Source organism: Terrapene carolina, unplaced genomic scaffold (assembly GCF_002925995.2).
Source record: "Terrapene carolina triunguis isolate 2854851 unplaced genomic scaffold, T_m_triunguis-2.0 Scaffold62, whole genome shotgun sequence".
Classification (NCBI taxonomy): Eukaryota; Metazoa; Chordata; order Testudines; family Emydidae; genus Terrapene; species Terrapene triunguis.
In genome coordinates, this window is record NW_020664413.1 from 56,036,031 (window position 1) to 56,055,276 (window position 19,246).

A 19,246-nucleotide genomic window follows, 5' to 3' on the forward strand; every position below is an offset into this window, starting at 1 on the left:
GGGGGGGGGGGGGGGGCGGGAAGCAGTGGCCAGTACATCCCTCGGCCCGTGCCGCTTCCCACAGCCCCCATTGGCCTGGGACGGCGAACCACGGCCAGTGGGAGCCGCAATCGGCCGAACCTGCGGAGGCGGCAGGTAAACAAACCGGCCCGGCCAGCCAGGGGGCTTACCTTGGCGGTCCCGTGCCAAAGGTTGCTGATCCCTGTTTTAGAGCCAGATGTCCTAGGTTCAATTGCTACAAGTGACCCATACAAGATGGTTATTATATTAGTCACCCCTGTCAGATGATTTCTGTTATCAGTAGTGAAGCACAGAAAACAAAGTGCAAATCTGTTTGAAGACAGCAGGACAAAGGCCTCAAAATAAATTTTACTACATGTGATAAAACTCCTTCCGCTCCAACCTCCCCCACAAAGACTCTTCACACATCTTTGAGAACCCAGGGGAAAATATAAAAAATACAGTATAGCCTTTAGGAATACCAAGTGAGAAAATCATCTATATAGGCGAGACAGCTTTTAGATTTAACAAAAGAGCAAGAAGTAGAAATTAATCATTGCAAAGGAAGAATTCTTCCCTCAGAGTACACAGTTCCCCTCCAAAATACCACAATTGATAAATTATCCTTTTAACCATTCCTCTCTGCTAAATGAAGGATTTCCTCAATTTCTTTATCACAAAAAGCATAGCTGATCTACAGTGTAGGAAGACAAACTTTTTAATACTTATGGCTTGTAATAGTGGGATAGACATGAAAAGTGGAGGAAGTTTTAGATCATTGTCAGGAGAATAAGGGAAGGGAGAAGCATTGCATTAATATTAACGCAAACTGGAAAAAAAGCTTCGTAAAATGTACATTAGGTCAAGTATAATCTAGTGTTGTAATAATGGAGGAAAGGAACTTCTTTCTGTGTACAAAGAATATAGAACAAATTGATTATGGTTACATTCATTTATTAATACAATTGTCTGAAATTGCATTTATGCTGAAAATTACTCCTGGTTGGAGCTAGTGAGATTATATTTTAAAATGTGAATACTGTTCCTCAACACATAGGTTAATTGTTATAGAGCTGAGTACAGACTGTTTTAACGTGTTTACTTCTGACCAGAGGCATTACTAACACACACGAAGACTTTAATAAGGTTTGTGCCTTGTCACATGTATTAAATAGCCTCCTTTTCTTTTTCAACTCTTTTGTTTATAGTTCACAGTAAAGAGATTGTGTTAAATCTCTTTTCCCGAAGTTTAAGAAGGCTTAAAAAATAAGTGTAAGGAGATTGGAGACAGATTTAACACAGACCTCTCATATCCACAGGAAACTCACCTCTCTCTTAACAAACAGTGAAAGGAACTTGGTATCATTCAAATAGTTTCCCTATTACAATACTTTTTCTTTCCCAAATCAGGATATTCCTGCCCTGGCCAGGGAGTAAAGGAACATGTTGTACAGTTCTGTAGCCAGCCTGCCAGACAACGTAGCAGTGACACTTGTGAGCAGTGGCGCTGGAAAGAGTGCAGAAGTGTGGGGTGGGGGCCAAATTTGAGGCAGTGGCATTGTGACCTAGCACATGGGTTTGCCTTTGGCTTCCATTTCTATAGAAAAACCAGAGGGGTGCCCTTCCCCTCCAAATAGGGACACTTACAAGTCAGCCCTACGTATTCTATTCAGTAACATCCCAGACAGTGTTCAGAATTACATGCATTTGTCCAGAGCTCAGACTTCGGACCCTATGTGAAGCTGCAGAGCCACTATACTGACTCACCACAGAAGCCAGATCAGATGGAGTTTTAACTCCATTTCAGGGATATAAAAAAAGTCTGAGGGTCACAGAGAAAGGAACTAGAAAGAAAGACAGGAAGACACTCTGGCTATGGTTTGAAGGTTGCTCTAGGACAGGGGTCAGCAACCTTCGGCACGCAGCCCATCAGGGTAATCTGCTGGCGAGCCGCGAGACATTTTGTTTATGTGGACCATCTGCAGGCACGGTCCCCCGCAGCTCCCAGTGGCCACGGTTCACTGTTCCCAGCCAACGGGAGCTGCGGGAAGCAGTGTGGGAGAGCTGCAGGGGGCCATGCCTGTGGACCGTCAACATAAACAAAATGTCTCACGGCCTGCCAGCGGATTACCCTGATTGGCCGCATGCCGAAGGTTGCCGACCCCAGCTCTATGATATAAAACAAAATCTCACTCTCCTCCTCCTCCTGTTTTGCTTTTAGGTGGGTGGATAGAGGGAAAGGCACAGAACTGGCCTGGCAACTACATCCATTCACACTACCAACCAGAGTTAAAAAGTAAGTTCCTGGTCCCCTGGGAATGGTGAAGAATAACGTCCCAGATCCTGAGCTGCCATGTGAAAGAAACCCTTACTGATACTGTTTCCATAGGAAAACTGAGTCAATAATACCATAAGACAAACAGCTGACCCTCCTCTTCCCCTCTCAAGCACGCCCCATCCGCACCAGACCAACCCTTCCCAGAGCCCTTGAGGGAGCACTTCTAACTTCCTTCCCTCCCACCCCCCACCACCGCTACCGCCAGCCTGACCCTCTCAGAGCCCTCGAGGGAGCCCCCTGCCTTCTCCAGCCCAGCCCTCCCGGAGTCCTTGCCTCCCCCATCCCACCAGCCTGACTCTTCCAGAGCGCCTTCCTCCCCCACTCTTTACCTTACCCTCCCTGCTAGTGAGCCTCTCACCCTCGCATGCTGGGTTTGTCCCACTTCCTGGATCTGGCTGTTCCCCCGGCACCAAGAGGAGCCACTGCTGTGGTTTTGGCAGGGGGGCCGGCACACAGCACAATGCAGAGTGGGGCCTGGTTGTCACATTGTATGTGGCATGACAAAGAACAGGACCCGGGTGCTGGCCAGGTCACAGCACACCTCCTCCTAGACAGGAACGTGTTCAATTAAAAAAAAAAAAAGCGGGGGAGGAGGGGATGACACTCTGTTTCTGGCACCTATGCTTGTGTGCTCTGAACACTGTCCCATCCCAGTCTCTGCAGCCAGAAGGAAGGCAATTAAGAGTGTGCTGGAATGGGATCAGAACAATGAAGCAGAGTAGTATGGAAGATTTTGGGGGCTACATGAGGCATCTGGAGGGAAAAAGTGTATTCTAAGACGGTGAAAATGGTGAAGGGAAGCAAGCAAAACAGATGAAAACAAAGTCTGTGTTCCATTAAGTGCCTTTCCTTGTGGAAATTGTATATAGCCTAGATAAAGATGAGTCAATATTCCACCAGGGCTCCTTGAAGTTGTGTCATTTCCCCCAACCTCTATATTGCTGCAGGAGACTTTACTTGTGCGACAGAGTAGGCTTATTTCTTAAATCTTGCTGTGGAAAAAGGGGTAATCATTTGTTCATGGAACAATGGATGCTTCAGAAGTGCGGACAGATAAGATGTCCAAATAAAACTACAGGCACTGAGAGTGGCTGCATCAGTATAATGCTTTTGACAGGACCTTAAAACCTGGAGCTGAAAAAAAGTCTTGCTTTAAGAAAATGAGAAACAGAAAGTACTTTATGAGGGATCTGTACTTTAAAGAGTATTTGGGAACACTTGCCAGTGACCAAAAGAGAGAAAAGATGAAACAACGCAAAATATCTAGAAGTTGTGGGGGGGCAGGGATTTAACCTGACTTTTGCCAAAACCTATAGCATTCACCAATTTTGAAATTCTCACAGATGTCATCTACCTCCTTTGAACTACAAACTCTTTGTTCTGAAACATTTAGCCCTTCTGCAAGGAACAAAACCATAAATAGAAAATTTCAGGAAAAGGGAAATTTAAAAAAAGAGAGAGAAAAGGAATAGAATATTCATGTTTGGTTTTAACCCTGCAAACCCTTATGCACGTGCTTAACTTTACACATAAGTAGTCTCACTGATGTCAGTGAGACTACTCACATGCATAATGTTAATCACATGCACAAGTATTTGCAAGATCCAGGTCTCACACAGTAATAGGAGAATATTATAAACCCAAAAATTGAGAATTGGAAAGAAAAAACAAAGTAGGTGCAGGGTTAAAAATATTAAATTAAATTTTTCTATTTGTTTTTAACAAATATTTAAATATTTTCTAAAAAATGTGCTCTAGTTCAATAGGCTTCCTATAATAATTACTGTATAATTCTATGGCCAAAATTATACAGGAGGGCAGACTAGATAATTACAATGGTCTCCTCTGGTCTTTCACACACACACACACACACACACAAAAAAAAAAAATCTATGAATCTATAACCTTCCTTCTATTTTGATTTTTGTTGGAAATTTTTTGATTTTTGTTGGAAAATTTTTGATTAACAGAAGAACTGAGAGTTTGATAAATGGAAGATATTAAAGTAGAAATAAATATCCCAAAATTGATTTTTTTTAAGAACATCAAGGCATATTTCTTTGGCACTTTGCTTGTTTGAATTGGACTACTCATGACAGTAAGCACGGCACTGGCCACTAAGTAGTTCTATGATCACGCTCTGTGAATATTCGCTCTTCACTGCAAGGATCTGTCTTAAGTGTTTCTTAAGCATGCAGTATTTTTTGGTACTTAAACAGCGGTAGTAATAGTAACAACAGTAGATTTACTGGAATTTAAGAAGTACCTGTTCTAGTAACTCGTTTCAGTAGCACTGCTTTTTGCATTAAATACTATCAATAATAAAAGATAACTAAATAAAGCAAGCTTTGGAAACAAAAATATCAAACAATGTCATTCGCAAGTAGATTTCGGAAGCCAGTGATTAGCAGTCATAATTTGCATGACACCTGAATACGGTTATTTAAAGACACCACAGGAAACACCAGAGGAGAAGTTACTAAAAAGTCATGATTCTGTTGGTCATGATTGGTATAAAAATTTTCTATAGCATGTGCCATGTCCAACTTTACCTCCGTTTTAAGAAGTCAGTTCTCTAAAGAAGGAGGAGGAGGAGGAGGAGCAATAATGCAGCAGTTTTCCAGTCTGGAATGCATCTGTCAAGCTTTAAAATATTCTTCAGTTCTGTGAAAGATGAAAATAGAAAATCTGAGATAATCAAAACAAAGACACAAGACGGGCTTTGGAAAACTACACACTATACTTATTTTACTTAATACATTTTTCTGCATCATAGACAAACTGCAGAAATTACCAGCTAAAAAGCATTACCCGATTTACTAAAGCACTCCATTCCACCCCAAAAAAAAAAAAAAAATCTGTAACAAACACAACACGCCAAACAGTGTTTTACCCTAAAAAGGAAGAGAACCAGAGATTATGTGAAATTTACTAGGGACTTTGTAACAGAATTTATACGGAAGGTGTTCAGATGCTGTAGTGACTGGCAGCAGTATAAAACACAAAGATAGAAAGAACACTAAAAATGAAATTTGATAACCAACAGTACATATAAAAGATACCCATAAGACACACTTATTAAAAGGAAATTAGAATTTTTGCAAGATTAAGCACAATCAATACCCTGAATCTTCAGAACATAAAAATCAGAAGATCAAAACCATAAGAGCAGCATGTCTTAAAAAGTGTTCCTTCTTCCCATCACAAGCATTTTGTTCTGATATCTATTTACTACAAGGTTAAAAGTTTGAAAATCACTTCAGGGAAATTGCCACCACCGAGAAAAGTCAGTATACTTGCCAATATAATGTAGGAGCCATTAGCTAGGGACTTACGTTGCAAATAAAGATTTTGTACACCTCAGATCACTTCAGGATTGCTGAACTCCGAAGACTGCACCTTCTTATTGTCAGTGTATTTTAATGACTTCAGTATAGTTTAAGAGTACCTTGGATTATCTTACTGTATTACTGAGCACTTTCAGTTGTACATTCAATACTACAGGGCTCTTTCACTCACGCTAAAGTGTGCACACACACGAGCCAAGCCTAGGTGAATTAGTGAGAATAAGATGCTGAAATCCTATGATGTGTTTCCAAAGTGTATGGAACTGTTCCATTCTATACTGTTTAAGTTACTATTGTTCCTTCTCCAGTACAAATGGTTAGTAAAAAGTCCCTTTCTCTCAATATTAGTAAAACATATATTAAGCGGAACAGCGGCTCACATTAGGCTAAATTTCAACTGTTAGCCTTTACAACAAATAAAAATAGGGTGAACTTAAAAGGGACAGTATGAATTTTCTGTAATCAGACATTTTCAGGCAATTTCTTACAGGAACCGCTAAGTAATATCTGATTATTTTTTTAATTCCTTTTAAAAAAGGGGTGGTTCTTCTCCCGTGTGGATATTCATATGGATCTTTTCAAGCACGTAAAAAATGACTATCCAAGTGGAACAGTGAAACCAACTATACGCAGACTGCTGTCAAATGCACAAAATAGACAGAAAAACAGAGAAAAATATTTTTCCACTCTTTCAGCTATAGTAATCTCACTTGTTACTTGAACTCTAAAACAAATTTTTCAGACAGAAATGTTAGTATTTCAAGTAGATGTTCTCCCTTTCATTCACTGTAGCCAAGAACCCTATAAACTTCCATGTTTTAGAATAGTAGTTGTGATTAATCTCTGAGCAAAAGTATTGCCAAGCTTAAAATGAACAAAGGTATTGTCAGTGTTAGGCCTCAAACTTCCGCTTTGCAAAGGTAAAAAGGGCATGCTTTGCAGAAGTAAGCTAAGACTTATGGTCAAAACGCGCTGCAAACAGATAACACATTCTAACTCCTATAAAAGGAGATAAGTTGTGCTCCCGGGCACAGCTTGTCTAACCCACAATTAAAACAATTGGCTACAAGAAAATAAGTAAGTATAAATTATATGGTCAAAGCGACACAAAGAGATAAGGAAGCATAAATTATACAGCCAAAGCGACAACGCTAACCACAATAAAGATTTGGCTGACCCGAATTGGTCTGTCTGTTTTAAGACATGGCGGACAGATCAGATAAAAAGTACGAAGGCATGGGACTGCGTGTGTGTGTGTTTTGGTCATAAGGGAAACCTGACCCACACCCCCTGAACCGAAGGGACGTGCACTTCGCAACCATCTGTACCTGGCCAGTGTGGAAAACGGCCGACTGAAGGGTAACGTATTCTCGGGTGAATGCAGGGTAAGGTTATAGAGTAAAGAAGTCTGGTTGCTCGGGCAGAATTGATCTCAAGTTGTATCGATACTATAGTGTTAAGATAGTAGTAAATAGCTAATGAATAATAACTTTACATGTACTTGTGCTTGTCTTCAGTATAACTTGCCATTTATATTAATCCTTATTCAGTGCTGGTCTTTAATCTTGCTTTTCTTGTTTTGTCTGTGTTGCCTTTATAGTTGAAAGTCATTAAAAACCTTCTTTGAGGAATAATCAGTAGTTTTAATTTTTCTTATACAGACACTACTCAACCTCATTACATCTGTGTTGCGTGGTGGGAAGTAGTGATCACCCAGGGAACAATTAGGGTCCTGATGCATGCCTCCCTCTTCCTTTATCTCTGCAGTAGTCAATAGGCGGACCGCAGGCCAAATACGGACCACCAGACGCTTTTGAACGGACCCAAATAATCTTTTTTATTTAATTATTTATTTTATTATTTTCTCTGGAGTCTGCTCCTTGACTATACCTTAACCACAAAATTTGGACACCGACAAAAAAAAATTGACTAACCCTGTTTTAGAATGTGTTAAAACATTATTTGGTCCTGAACTTGAAATATGACCTACCTGAGGGGACTTATGTCCATGCAGAGCCCACTAAAAATCAGTGGGATTTTGCATAGGCATATGGGTCTTCCTGCATGGCGCTAATTGCAGGATCACAACCAAATAAATTCAGATTGGGGGGCGAGATAGCTCAGTGGTTTGAGCATTGGCCTGCTAAACCCAGCGTTGTGAGTTCAATCCTTGAGGGGGCCATTTAGGCATCCGGTGGCAAAAATCTGTCAGGGACTGTACTTGGTACTGCTGTGAAGGCAGGGGACTGGACTTGATGACCTTTCAAGGTCCCTTCCAGTTCTGAGAGACAGGTATATCTCCATATAATAATAAATATTTCTCATCATTTATCTGTACTACACAGCAACCAGTCACATTTAAGTAAAATATCTGCAGGTTTTCTGGAATTATTAATCATCTTAGTAGGAGTACTTTTAAAGTAATTAAATTACTATAATTTCATTATATAACCTCACAAAAGACCCACAGAAAACAAAACAAAAACCAGCACAAGGATTCCTCCACTTACAGAAAAGCAACAAATCACTGTCTTTGAAACAAGATTGATACAGTATTTGTTTCTGTCAGCTCCTAGACAATGACTCCTCTTTCCATCCTGTCTTTAAATGATTACTGTAGATTGGAAGATTTTGAACAAGTGGTCACAGTATACAAACACCACACACCAGGTGAGCCCAAAAAAGGTAAGGCCAGTTCTGCAGTAAGTGCAAATGTGGCTATTTCTTTGGAGAAACCTAGCATAAAGGATGTAGAAATATGCTTTATAAAACACAGTCTCCAACAACCATTAGTCTATATGAAGCAATGTCAGGGTTCCAGTAGGAAGACAAAATATACATTTTATAACGCTGGGCAAAGCACTGAATGTTGCTGTATATTTTAAACAACAAAGGCTCTTTGCCCTCTAGCTCTGAAATTCAGAACAAATCTGCAGTAAGAACACAAAGAAAGCTGACTTCTGTTGAAACACGGAGACTTAGAAGGCTATCAGCAGAAACATATATCAGACCCATTGTTACTACTGTTAGATGTATAGTGGAAATGCAGTGAATGGGAATAGGAGGGCAGTACTATAGATTTAGTGACACAAATTAATGAGTGTGAAGAACCAGTGACTCTCTCCAAGTCAGAGTTTCCCCTTACATATGAACAAACCTGCTGTACTAAGAAAATATCCCAATAGTTGAAAGATAGCAATTCAAAAGCTTCAGTCAAATTTTAGAAAAGTGCTAATGTTCTTAATGCAAAAGGACAAAAACGGAGGGTGTTCCAATGGCACAATCATTAACTTATTTCAGAAATTTTCTGCCCAACCAGGGGTCAGGAGTTAAGTTACACAGCAAAAGAATAGTCAATAGAACACTGTAGCTATAACTTTGTAACAAAGAGCATACTGCAACTGCCCAAAGTGTGTACACAATCTTTGGCCCCCACACACCCAGCAGAAACAACATCACCCACAGCATAAAGATTGTGTCCATTGTTTATTAAGTACCTCCTCTTGGCAGCTTATGAAATACTCTATTAAGTACTTCAACACTAGCAGTTTTTCCAAAAACTGGTCAATTTATGAAACTTTAAAAAACGTAAGCCAGATTTAAATGTTACACGAGTTGCTCCCTGCAAAATGGCTATATTACAAGGAGCAACAAACAAATACAATCTTGCTCTGCATGTTTTTAAAAACATTATCAGAAAAAGTACCCAATGTACAATACATACACTTTTGGCATGTAACAGATTGTGTTTTCCAGTTTTAGGTTAAAACTGATGAAATCTAAAAGCAAAAACTAAAACACGGTGGGGTTGTTTGTTTTTATAAAACATACACCAAAAACACAAAACTTTTAAATAGAAGTCTAAAGGTTCCTCATGCTCATTCATTTCTGGAGGCAGGAGTTTGCAGTGGGTCCTGGTTTTATTTTTCTCCAGAGGGGGAGTGGTGTAGGAACCAACAAGTTTTACTACTAAAAATGAGCAATAATTTCTCTAAAATTAAAATATCAAAAGTCAGAAAATAAACTAATTACGAAAACCAATAAAAAAAATAACTAACTGATTTCTATGTTCTCATTTAAACTACTGGCTCAGGTCTTCACTTAATCTTACCCCAAAGATGTTAGCTTTTGGATAAAAATCCACATTTATGTTTCATACATTGGATCTAAAGGTAGGTTAAAGAGAGAAAAAGACAGAGAAAAAGAGAGAAAATAAAAAGATTTATAGAATATTTTTATAGAAGAGCTGTTTTTTATTTTAGTCTTTTCTATTATATGATCTACCTACCTGTCTACTCAACAAAACTTCCACATGCTGACATACTTGTTTGATTACATCAGTACAGCTGATTGTTTTGACACTTCCAGGACATACTTAAGAGGGTGTATGTTATCAGGCCAACAATGGGTACATGTGTCCAAATACAAGCACTATCTAGGATGAAGACTGACAAAATAGCCTGTTTGTATGCTCACCTGGCATCCCACCTATAGAATAAAAATGTAAATACAAACTATTTTCCCAAAGCAATCATATCTTGCATTTTATGAACATTTTTTAAAATGTCAAGACTATCAGTTATCATCATTAAAAGGTTCATGGATTACTTTCTACAGATTACAAAGTGGTATTAATTAGGCATGGTCACAATTTTATATTACTTTATACTCACATTCTCTCTCTGGTCCCCATTTAGTCATTTTTATGTAACAATGTTGCAGACTGTTAGATAGCTGATGTATCCCACCCCAGATGGCTACATTCAACGGTGGGTGAAGTGTTCCAGGTTTTTATTTTATTAGCTATCATACACATATACACAGAATTTGCAAAGTGCTTTGGGTCTACCAGAATTAAAACAGATACCTAAATGTAAAAGGATAGAATACTATTTCTCCAGTTCATATCCTAGACCAGAACATAAGATAACTGGAGTAAAAAATTAACTAAGATTCCCAGGTAAAAACAATCTTTTTAGTTGCATCCAAACTTGAACTTTGCTAAAAGAAAATATATAGGTTTTATTACATCATAAGGAAGAACAAAATCCATGCACTATACATTGTAAAATACATACTATTTCATCTAATACTGGATATTTATAAATTACAGAATAACCGCAGAGAAAATTTTATTCTTAATTCCAGAAAACGTTGCTATTCTTAATTCCAACAGCATGCCACTTGCACTCTGAGATACCAAAAAGTGGTAAACAACTATTTTAAAAGGATTTACATAGTGAGGAGAAGTCGTTATTACCGGTCAACCTCATCTGTCCGGGCAAGAGGGGGATTGATACATTTTCCAGTTTAGCATAAACTGAATATACAGTACATGGCCAAAGCTTTTTAAAAAAAAAAGTCCTCACCAAACATACCTGTACAGAAAGGCCCCATTAAGATGGCAGTCTGATGTAACTTCTGCTACAGCCCTGGTTAGCAATAATTGAGCACATCTTTTTAAATTTATTTTGAATTTTTTACATCCTAACCATACACAGTTTTCAAAGAACAATGGATAACAAAAAAACAATTTTGGTCTTTTATTTAAAATCTACCCACACATTTGAATCTACCTCTGTAAATCTCTCTTCTATGTTACCCACTACTTCCTAGCTACAAAGTGGGACCTTTAATGCCCTACTAACATAGGAAAGGAATATAGTACACCACGACCTCAATATAACGCGACCCGATATAACACGAATTCGGATATAACACGGTAAAGCAGTGCTCCGGGGGGGCAGGGCTGCGCACTCCAGTGGATCAAAGCAAGTTCAATATAACGCAGTTTCACCTATAACGCGGTAAGATTTTTTGGCTCCCGAGGACAGCGTTATATCGAGGTAGAGGTGTATAGACAGAAAGCCAAACAGTCTACAAAACAATCCAAGCTAGAACACCTGAAGTGCAGGGCAGGGGATCCTACTACTCTGTCCCCACTCCAGGAGTACTACCTAAGTACCTAAAGAAGAGATGAAAGGGTTAAAGGCTGGGAGTGAGAAGCTGACAGGCTGAACATAGGATCTCCTAAAGATCCTAAGGGAGAGGGGACTGGGAGAGGTCCCACAATCTAGCCTTCTTCTCCACAGTTATTATATTAAGTCCCTGACAACTCCATTCCATCACCTTACACCCAAGAAGCCTGCCCTTTCAAACCATATTAATACCAGCTCAGTAGCTAATTCTCTGATCCAATCAAAAAAAGGCAGCCCCACCTCTTCCCTCCCCATAGGGCTTAGGAACACACATGCACACCTCCAATCTACAAAAAAAAAAAAAAGAGGCCTCTTTTTGGCCTATCTGTATCTTCTTTCCCAAGCCATTTACCGAGCCCCACTGCATCAATTTTGAAAAAGTACACACCCACCCTGGCCAAGAATTATCCCACTGAAGCATGATATCGGCAAGAAATTCCCTACCTTGCAATTCAAATGCTGGATGCTGCAAAACATTTTCCAGCTTTCTTAATCCGCTTCCTGCTCGAAATGGGTTCCTTTCACTATATCATCATAAATCCAGGAGAGGTCTCTCTTTGCAAACAAGCAGTGGAGATTTACAACAAACATTAAAAAACACTGCAAGACCAAGACTGGTATTTTTGTTTCCACTGAGGCTCACACATTTTTAAAACAAGTAATAAAGGTTAAAAACAACTTTAAATATACTTCGAGAAATGTTTTGCTATGTGGACTTTTATTAATAAAATTACCAAAATACTCATCATCCCAAAATAATCGACATCCAGTTTTTAAAAATACTTTAAATAAAATACTCTAAAGCTAAAAATGTAAAACAGAAAGGCTTGAGTTAGGAACGCAGTAGCTGCTCACACCTCAAAAGACTGTTGCCTCACACAAATCAATTACTGTGAAGAGTCCATGCAACGCTTTAGAACATTTTCCTCAAAACCAAAATTAATTTATTGTTAACACACAGACAGGGTATTGTGGATCCATCGTAAAGTAATTTAAAAATAATTACCATGCCTGGTGCATTTACTCTAACTCTACAGCTTTACCGTATTCTGCTCTCTAGCTCTATATCGGGGTTGGCAACCTACGGCACGTGTGCCAAAGGTGGCACGTGAGCCGATTTTTGATAGCACGTGGGGCGGGCTGAGCCGCTCAGCCCGCCGCCGCTCTGGGGCTTTCCGCCAATGGCTCCTGCCAGCCGGGGTCCCACCGCCGGTCCCACTCAGCACCCACTGCTGGCCTGGGTGAAGGAACCCCAGGCTGGCAGGGGGCTGAGGCCCCAGCTCACAGGAGCCAGCGGCGGAAACCCCAGAGCGGGGTGGGCTGAGCTGCTTAGTCACTGCTCTGGGGTTCCGGCTGCTGGCCCCTTGCCAGCCGGGGTCCCCCCCTGCCGCAGTCCCACTCACCTTGCGCAGGCTCCCTGCCAGACAGGGTCCAGGCCTCTGGCCCTGCTCAGCCCTACCAGCCCCCAGCTCCACTCACCTCAGCTACCGATCTGGGGTTCCAGCCGCTGAACTCCTGCCAGCCAGGTCTGGATCTCCAGCCTTGCTCAGCCTGCTTTCGGGCCTGGAGTCCCAGCAGGCCACCCTGGGCTCTGCTCCTGGCCTTGGATCAGTGCTCTGCAGCCTCCCTGCTGTGGCCCACTGTCCCCAGCCTGGGGCAGTGAGGGTTGCACACAAGGCAAGAGGGGATGGAGCTTAGCACCCCCATCTTAAAATTGCTTATATGAGACCACACTGCATTTGACCTTGTGCCTGCCTTCTATCACCATTTTTTTTCCAACTGAGAGTTGAAGGGAACATTTGACAAAATGGCAGCTCCTAAGAAAGCGAAGCTAGATGTCCGATCATTTCAGCCTGCTTGGACAGACGCATTTGGATTTATTGAAAAGAAAGACCATGCTATTTGTGCTTTCTGTTATGAAAGTGTTGTTTGTCGTACATCAAGTGTTCGACGACATTTTGAAATGAAGCACGAGAAAACCTTTCTTGACGAAGCAGACAAGACTGAATCAATCAAAAAGGCAGTAGCAGCCTATGAGAAGCAAAGCAGTGTTTTTAAAAGCTTAAGTGTAAGTAAAAATCAAGCTACAGAAGGAAGTTACAAGATTGCACAGTGCATTGCAAAAAACGGAAAGCCGTTTACAGATGGGGAATATATAAAAAGTTTTTCTCAGCAGTTCGGAGATTTTGTTCAATGATTTGCCAAATAAAGATACAATCATATCTAGAATAAAAGAACTGCCCATCTCTGCCAGAACAGTTGAGAGACGCATAAGTGAAATGGCAGAAAACGTTAAGGAAAAGCAGACGACTGCATTGAAAGACACAGCAGTGTTTAGTGTTGCAGTTGATGAGAGCGTGGATATAAACGACGTTCCACGTTTGGCAGTTGTTGCAAGATATTGTGCTTCCAATGAAATCCTAGAGGAACTTTGTTGTCTTAAACCCCTGCATGGCACAACAAAGGGGGAAGATATAGTGGAAAGTTTTGTAAACCATTTTGAAGAACGAGGAGTTGACATCAGAAAAATATTTTGCGTGACAACAGATGGTGCTCCTGCCATAGTCGGAAAACAGAAGGGATTTGTAAAGTTACTTGAAGATCAAATTGGCCATCTGACAGTCAAATTTCACTGTATCATCCATCGAGAAAACCTGTGTGCTAAAATTTCTAATTCAGAGCTTAATAATGTGATGAATACAGTGGTACGAATTGTGAATTTCCTTGTTGCTCAATCTGCTTTGACTCACAGACAGTTTCAAGCACTGCTAGAAGAGATGGACAGTGCTTATAATGACATCCCACTTCACAGCAACATTCGGTGGCTAAGTCGTGGCAAGGTTTTGGTGCGCTTTGTAAACTGTTTTGTCGGAAAAAACAAAACTACCCCGAACTGGATGATGACAAATGGCTATGTAAGCTCATGTTTCTAACTGAATGAGTTGCACAACTGGAAAAAGGCTAATGTAGTGCCCATCTTTAAAAAAGGGAAGGAGGAGGATCCGGGGAACTACAGGCCAGTCAGCCTCACCTCAGTCCCTGGAAAAATCATAGAGCAGGTCCTCAAGGAATCAATTCTAAAGCACTTAGAGGAGAGGAAAGTGATCAGGAACAGTCAGCATGGATTCACGAAGGGCAAGTCATGCCTGACTAACCTAATTGCCTTCTATGAGGAGAAAACTGGGTCTGTGGATGAGGGGAAAGCAGTGGATGTGTTATTCCTTGACTTTAGCAAAGCTTTTGATACGGTCTCCCACAGTATTCTTTCTGTGGAGAAAGAAATGGTTCGGGACTATTTAGAAAAACTGGACGAGCACAAGTCCATGGGGCCGGATGCACTGCATCCGAGGGTGCTAAAGGAGTTGGCGGATGTGATTACAGAGCCTTTGGCCATTATCTTTGAAAACTCATGGCGATCGGGGGAGGTCCCGGATGACTGGAAAAAGGCTAATGTAGTGCCCATCTTTAAAAAAGGGAAGGAGGAGGATCCGGGGAACTACAGGCCAGTCAGCCTCACCTCAGTCCCTGGAAAAATCATGGAGCAGGTCCTCAAGGAATCAATTCTAAAGCACTTAGAGGAGAGGAAAGTGATCAGGAACAGTCAGCATGGATTCACCAAGGGCAAGTCATGCCTGACTAACCTAATTGCCTTCTATGAGGAGAAAACTGGGTCTGTGGATGAGGGGAAAGCAGTGAATTTGTTATTCCTTGACTTTAGCAAAGCTTTTGATACGGTCTCCCACAGTATTCTTGCCAGCAAGTTAAAGAAGTATGGGCTGGATGAATAGACTATAAGGTGGATAGAAAGCTGGCTAGATCGTTGGGCTCAACGGGTAGCAATCAACGGCTCCATGTCTCGTTGGCAGCCAGTTTCAAGTGGAGTGCCCCAAGGGTCGGTCCTGGGGCCGGTTTTGTTCAATATCTTCATTAATGATCTGGAGGATGGCGTAGACTGCACTCTCAGCAAGTTTGTAGATGACACTAAACTGGGAGGAGTGGTAGATACACTGCAGGGTAGGGATAGGATACAGAGGGACCTAGACAAATTAGAGGATTGGGCCGAAAGAAACCTGATGAGGTTCAACAAGGACAAGTGCAGAGTTCTGCACTTAGGACGGAAGAATCCCATTCACTGTTACAGACTAGGGACCGAGTGAGTAGGCAGCAGTTCTGCAGAAAAGGACCTAGGGGTTATGGTGGACGAGAAGCTGGATATGAGTCAACAGTGTGCCCTTGCTTTTGGGCTGTATAAGTAGGGGCATTGCCAGCAGATCGAGGGACATGATCATTCCCCTCTATTCGACATTGGTGAGGCCTCACCTGGAGTACTGTGTCCAGTTTTGGGCCCCACACTACAAGAAGGATGTGGAAAAATTGGAAAGAGTCCAGTGGAGGGCAACAAAAATGATTAGGGGGCTGGACACATGAGTTATGAGGAGAGGCTGAGGGAACTGGGATTGTTTAGTCTGCAGAAGAGAAGAATGAGGGGGGATTTGTTAGCTGCTTTCAACTACCTGAAAGGGGGTTCCAAAGAGGATGGATCTAGACTGTTTTCAGTGGTACCAGATGATAGAACAAGGAGTAATGGTCTCAAGTTGCAGTGGGGGAGGTTTAGATTGGATATTAGGAAAAACTTTTTCACTAGGAGGCTGGTGAAGCACTGGAATGGGTTACCTAGGGAGATGGTGGAATCTCCTTCCTTAGAGGTTTTTAAGGTCAGGCTTGACAAAGCCCTGGCTGGGATGATTTAGTTAGGATTAGGTCCTGCTTTGAGCAGGGGGTTGGACTAGATGACCTCCTGAGGTCCCTTCCAACCCTGATATTCTATGATTCTGCAGGATTTCCAATTTGCCACACTTCAGCAATGGAGAGCTGCAGAAACCAGGGAGCCTTATCAGAGAAGCTGGGTCCAGCTTGTTCCCGGGGCCAAAGGACTTGGGTAAAATGGAGAAATATCTTGCTCACTTGCATTTTTAAACAGCTTATACAAAGAACAAAAGATGGTAGTTTTAAACACTCTGGGGGAAAAAAATCAAAATATTCTCCTTGAAGCAGCTCTGGATTTGAAAAAATACATTTCTACGTTCTATTTAACAGGTTCTGGAAACAGTACTATAACAAGAGAGAGCTATTATGCAACCTTTAATACAGCAACACACAAGACATCAGATGAAACATCATTATTCCATTAAAATAACAAACTATGTTTGCACTGTTTAAAAAGCGTATCTTAAGAGCAGATATCCGCTCACCTCATATATGCTTCCAGTACCAGTTTCCTTAGAAACAACATCATGCAGTCATCCTACTTTAAATCAGAAGCATTCTCTCTCATCAGCTCCTGTGTGATAACCCATCCTACGCTAAACAATTCAGTCTCTTTTTCCCTCTCCCATGAGCTCCTATGTAATAACTCTTTCGATGCTAAAACATACACACTTACGACATACCACCACCTTCCCCCAAACATCCTCTCAAATTGTATGTAGTCTAATAGATTTGTTCTAAACCAAACCTAAAATACACAGACTCTGCTTATGAAATAAACTAGATCTTTAATAATCCAAATTAAATATAGAGTGAAATGTAGCATGAGAAAGTAAACAGGAAAACTGACTATACCAACCACAAATGAGGGCCACTCAGACCAAGTCCACAGACAAAAGCTTAAGCAAGTGCTAAAACGGAACAGACACCAACAAAAGAATAAGATATAATGGAATAGATTTATAGAAGAATGAGTAAACCAGAGAAAACGGAGTGCAGCTGCTTATGGTGAGAAGGTAAATGATCACGACCATTGCTGCAGAGAAGAGAAATTTATGCAGGAACAAATAGTTCTAGGAAATATGAATTCTGAATTTTAAACAACTTCCTCTTTCACCCTTACCATCTTTCACTTGATTCAAATCAATGTCTATTATATCATGGAAATAACTCACCTTCAAAAATGAAGTGCTTATCAATTTTAGACCATTAAGACATCAACACACATTTTTGGCTGCAAAATCTGCTACCAACTGCAATCCATCCAAACTGAAATTTAGGTCAGATACTTAGGACTTAAATTACTTGTTCCTCTAAGGTTTGCCTGAGCACTCCCCAAAAATGCCGCTGAAGATTTCTCTCCTGTTACCTGTTGAGTGCTGGAAGTGAATGAAATCTCTCCTTCTAATCTTATCAACTTCTAGTTGAGAAAGGTTTCTCTTCAAAAAATAGAGGGTACTGAATGGGACAGCTGATTGTTTCGATGGCTTTTCTCAGATCTCCTTAAAGGGAAATGTTAGATATTTCTGATTCAATTCTATTTCAACCAAAGCTACGCCACAACAAAACATATCTTACATAGAAAGGCTACATTAAAAGAATAGTAAGGTTACAAAGCCAAGAACTCAAAAGTTAGAAAATGTCACATTTAAGGTTGCCCATGCATTATGTTACAGTCTTCAGTTATATGATTGCATACCATTTTGTCCATAGGATTCCTGCCTCATTCAGTGCACGGGATGGAGCATGCTCAAGGAATGAACCAGAGTTATGCAGTTAATGAGGTTGTTTCATTTTTTTTAATGAAATTTCCTAGTTTTTTAAAAAAGCAAACTGAAAAAGAACAAAAGAAATATCATCATGTGTAACCATATTGACCCCCCACATGGATCATCAGCAGGGTTGGAACTTTTAGATCTACAATATAGACCTCTGTCACTTGAACTAAGGGGGTAACTGCTAGCAACAGCAAGTTGTCATCCTCTCTGTGGACCAGCACTAGAGAGGGGAATTAAATTTTTTTCCAGTGGCTTTCACAAATATTTGCTGACAACAGAGGAATGTTAAGACTCAGGAATCCGGGCTTCATTTCCAGATTCTGGAGGACGTGGGCTTCAATGGATACAGGCCCTTCAGCCCATCTTCGCCAACCTTTCCCAAGCTCATCCCAGTCCCCATTCCACAAGCTCCGCATGCCCCTGCATTCCACAGTGCCTTGGCACCAGCAGTGAGGGCACTCTGAGAGCAGGAGAGTCTCCTGCTCTCAATTTCTGTTGCTGGCATCACAGCAGCCCAGAGGAACAACTACAGGGAAAGTTCTGCTCAGCCATAAAGTTCTGGGATGGAGCGTACATAGGGTGATCAGATGCCCCGACATTATCTGGACCATCTGGATATTAGGGGCTTTGTCTTATATAGGATCCTATCAACCCAGCATAGGACCCTATTATCCCCCACCCTATCCCGATTTCTCACACTTGCTATCTGGTCAGCCTAAGCATACCTCAGTCATTCTGTGGGGATGGTGCCTGCAGTTTGGTCAGTATGCAGAACTATGTGAGGATGGGGCATCCTCAGTGCAGACAATCTTCAGAGAATGCTGCTGCCAAACAAGTCTCTACTAAGCTTATGCAAACTGATTTTTTGGCTAAATTTGGGCAGATTTTCACAGGGACAGCAAAAGGCAGATCCCTTATATTAGGGTGACCCCTTGCCAAATTTCACATCCATAGTCCAAAGCATAGAGGCACTAGAGCTTCTCAATGAAACACTTGTAATTTTTTTTTTTAACATGGACAAAACAACATATTTTCTCC

At 41.1% G+C, this 19,246-nt stretch overlaps 1 protein-coding gene across 1 annotated transcript in view; it reads right to left on the reverse strand.

The window, feature by feature from the left end:
* Nucleotides 1–19,246, reverse strand: part of FAM126B (family with sequence similarity 126 member B) — a 94,646-nt gene that overhangs the window by 59,594 nt on the left and 15,806 nt on the right. Inside the window, exon 2 of the mRNA XM_026647672.1 lies at nt 4,891–5,002. The gene's annotated coding sequence lies outside the window, so the exon portion shown is untranslated. The remainder of the gene's footprint in view (nt 1–4,890; nt 5,003–19,246) is intronic.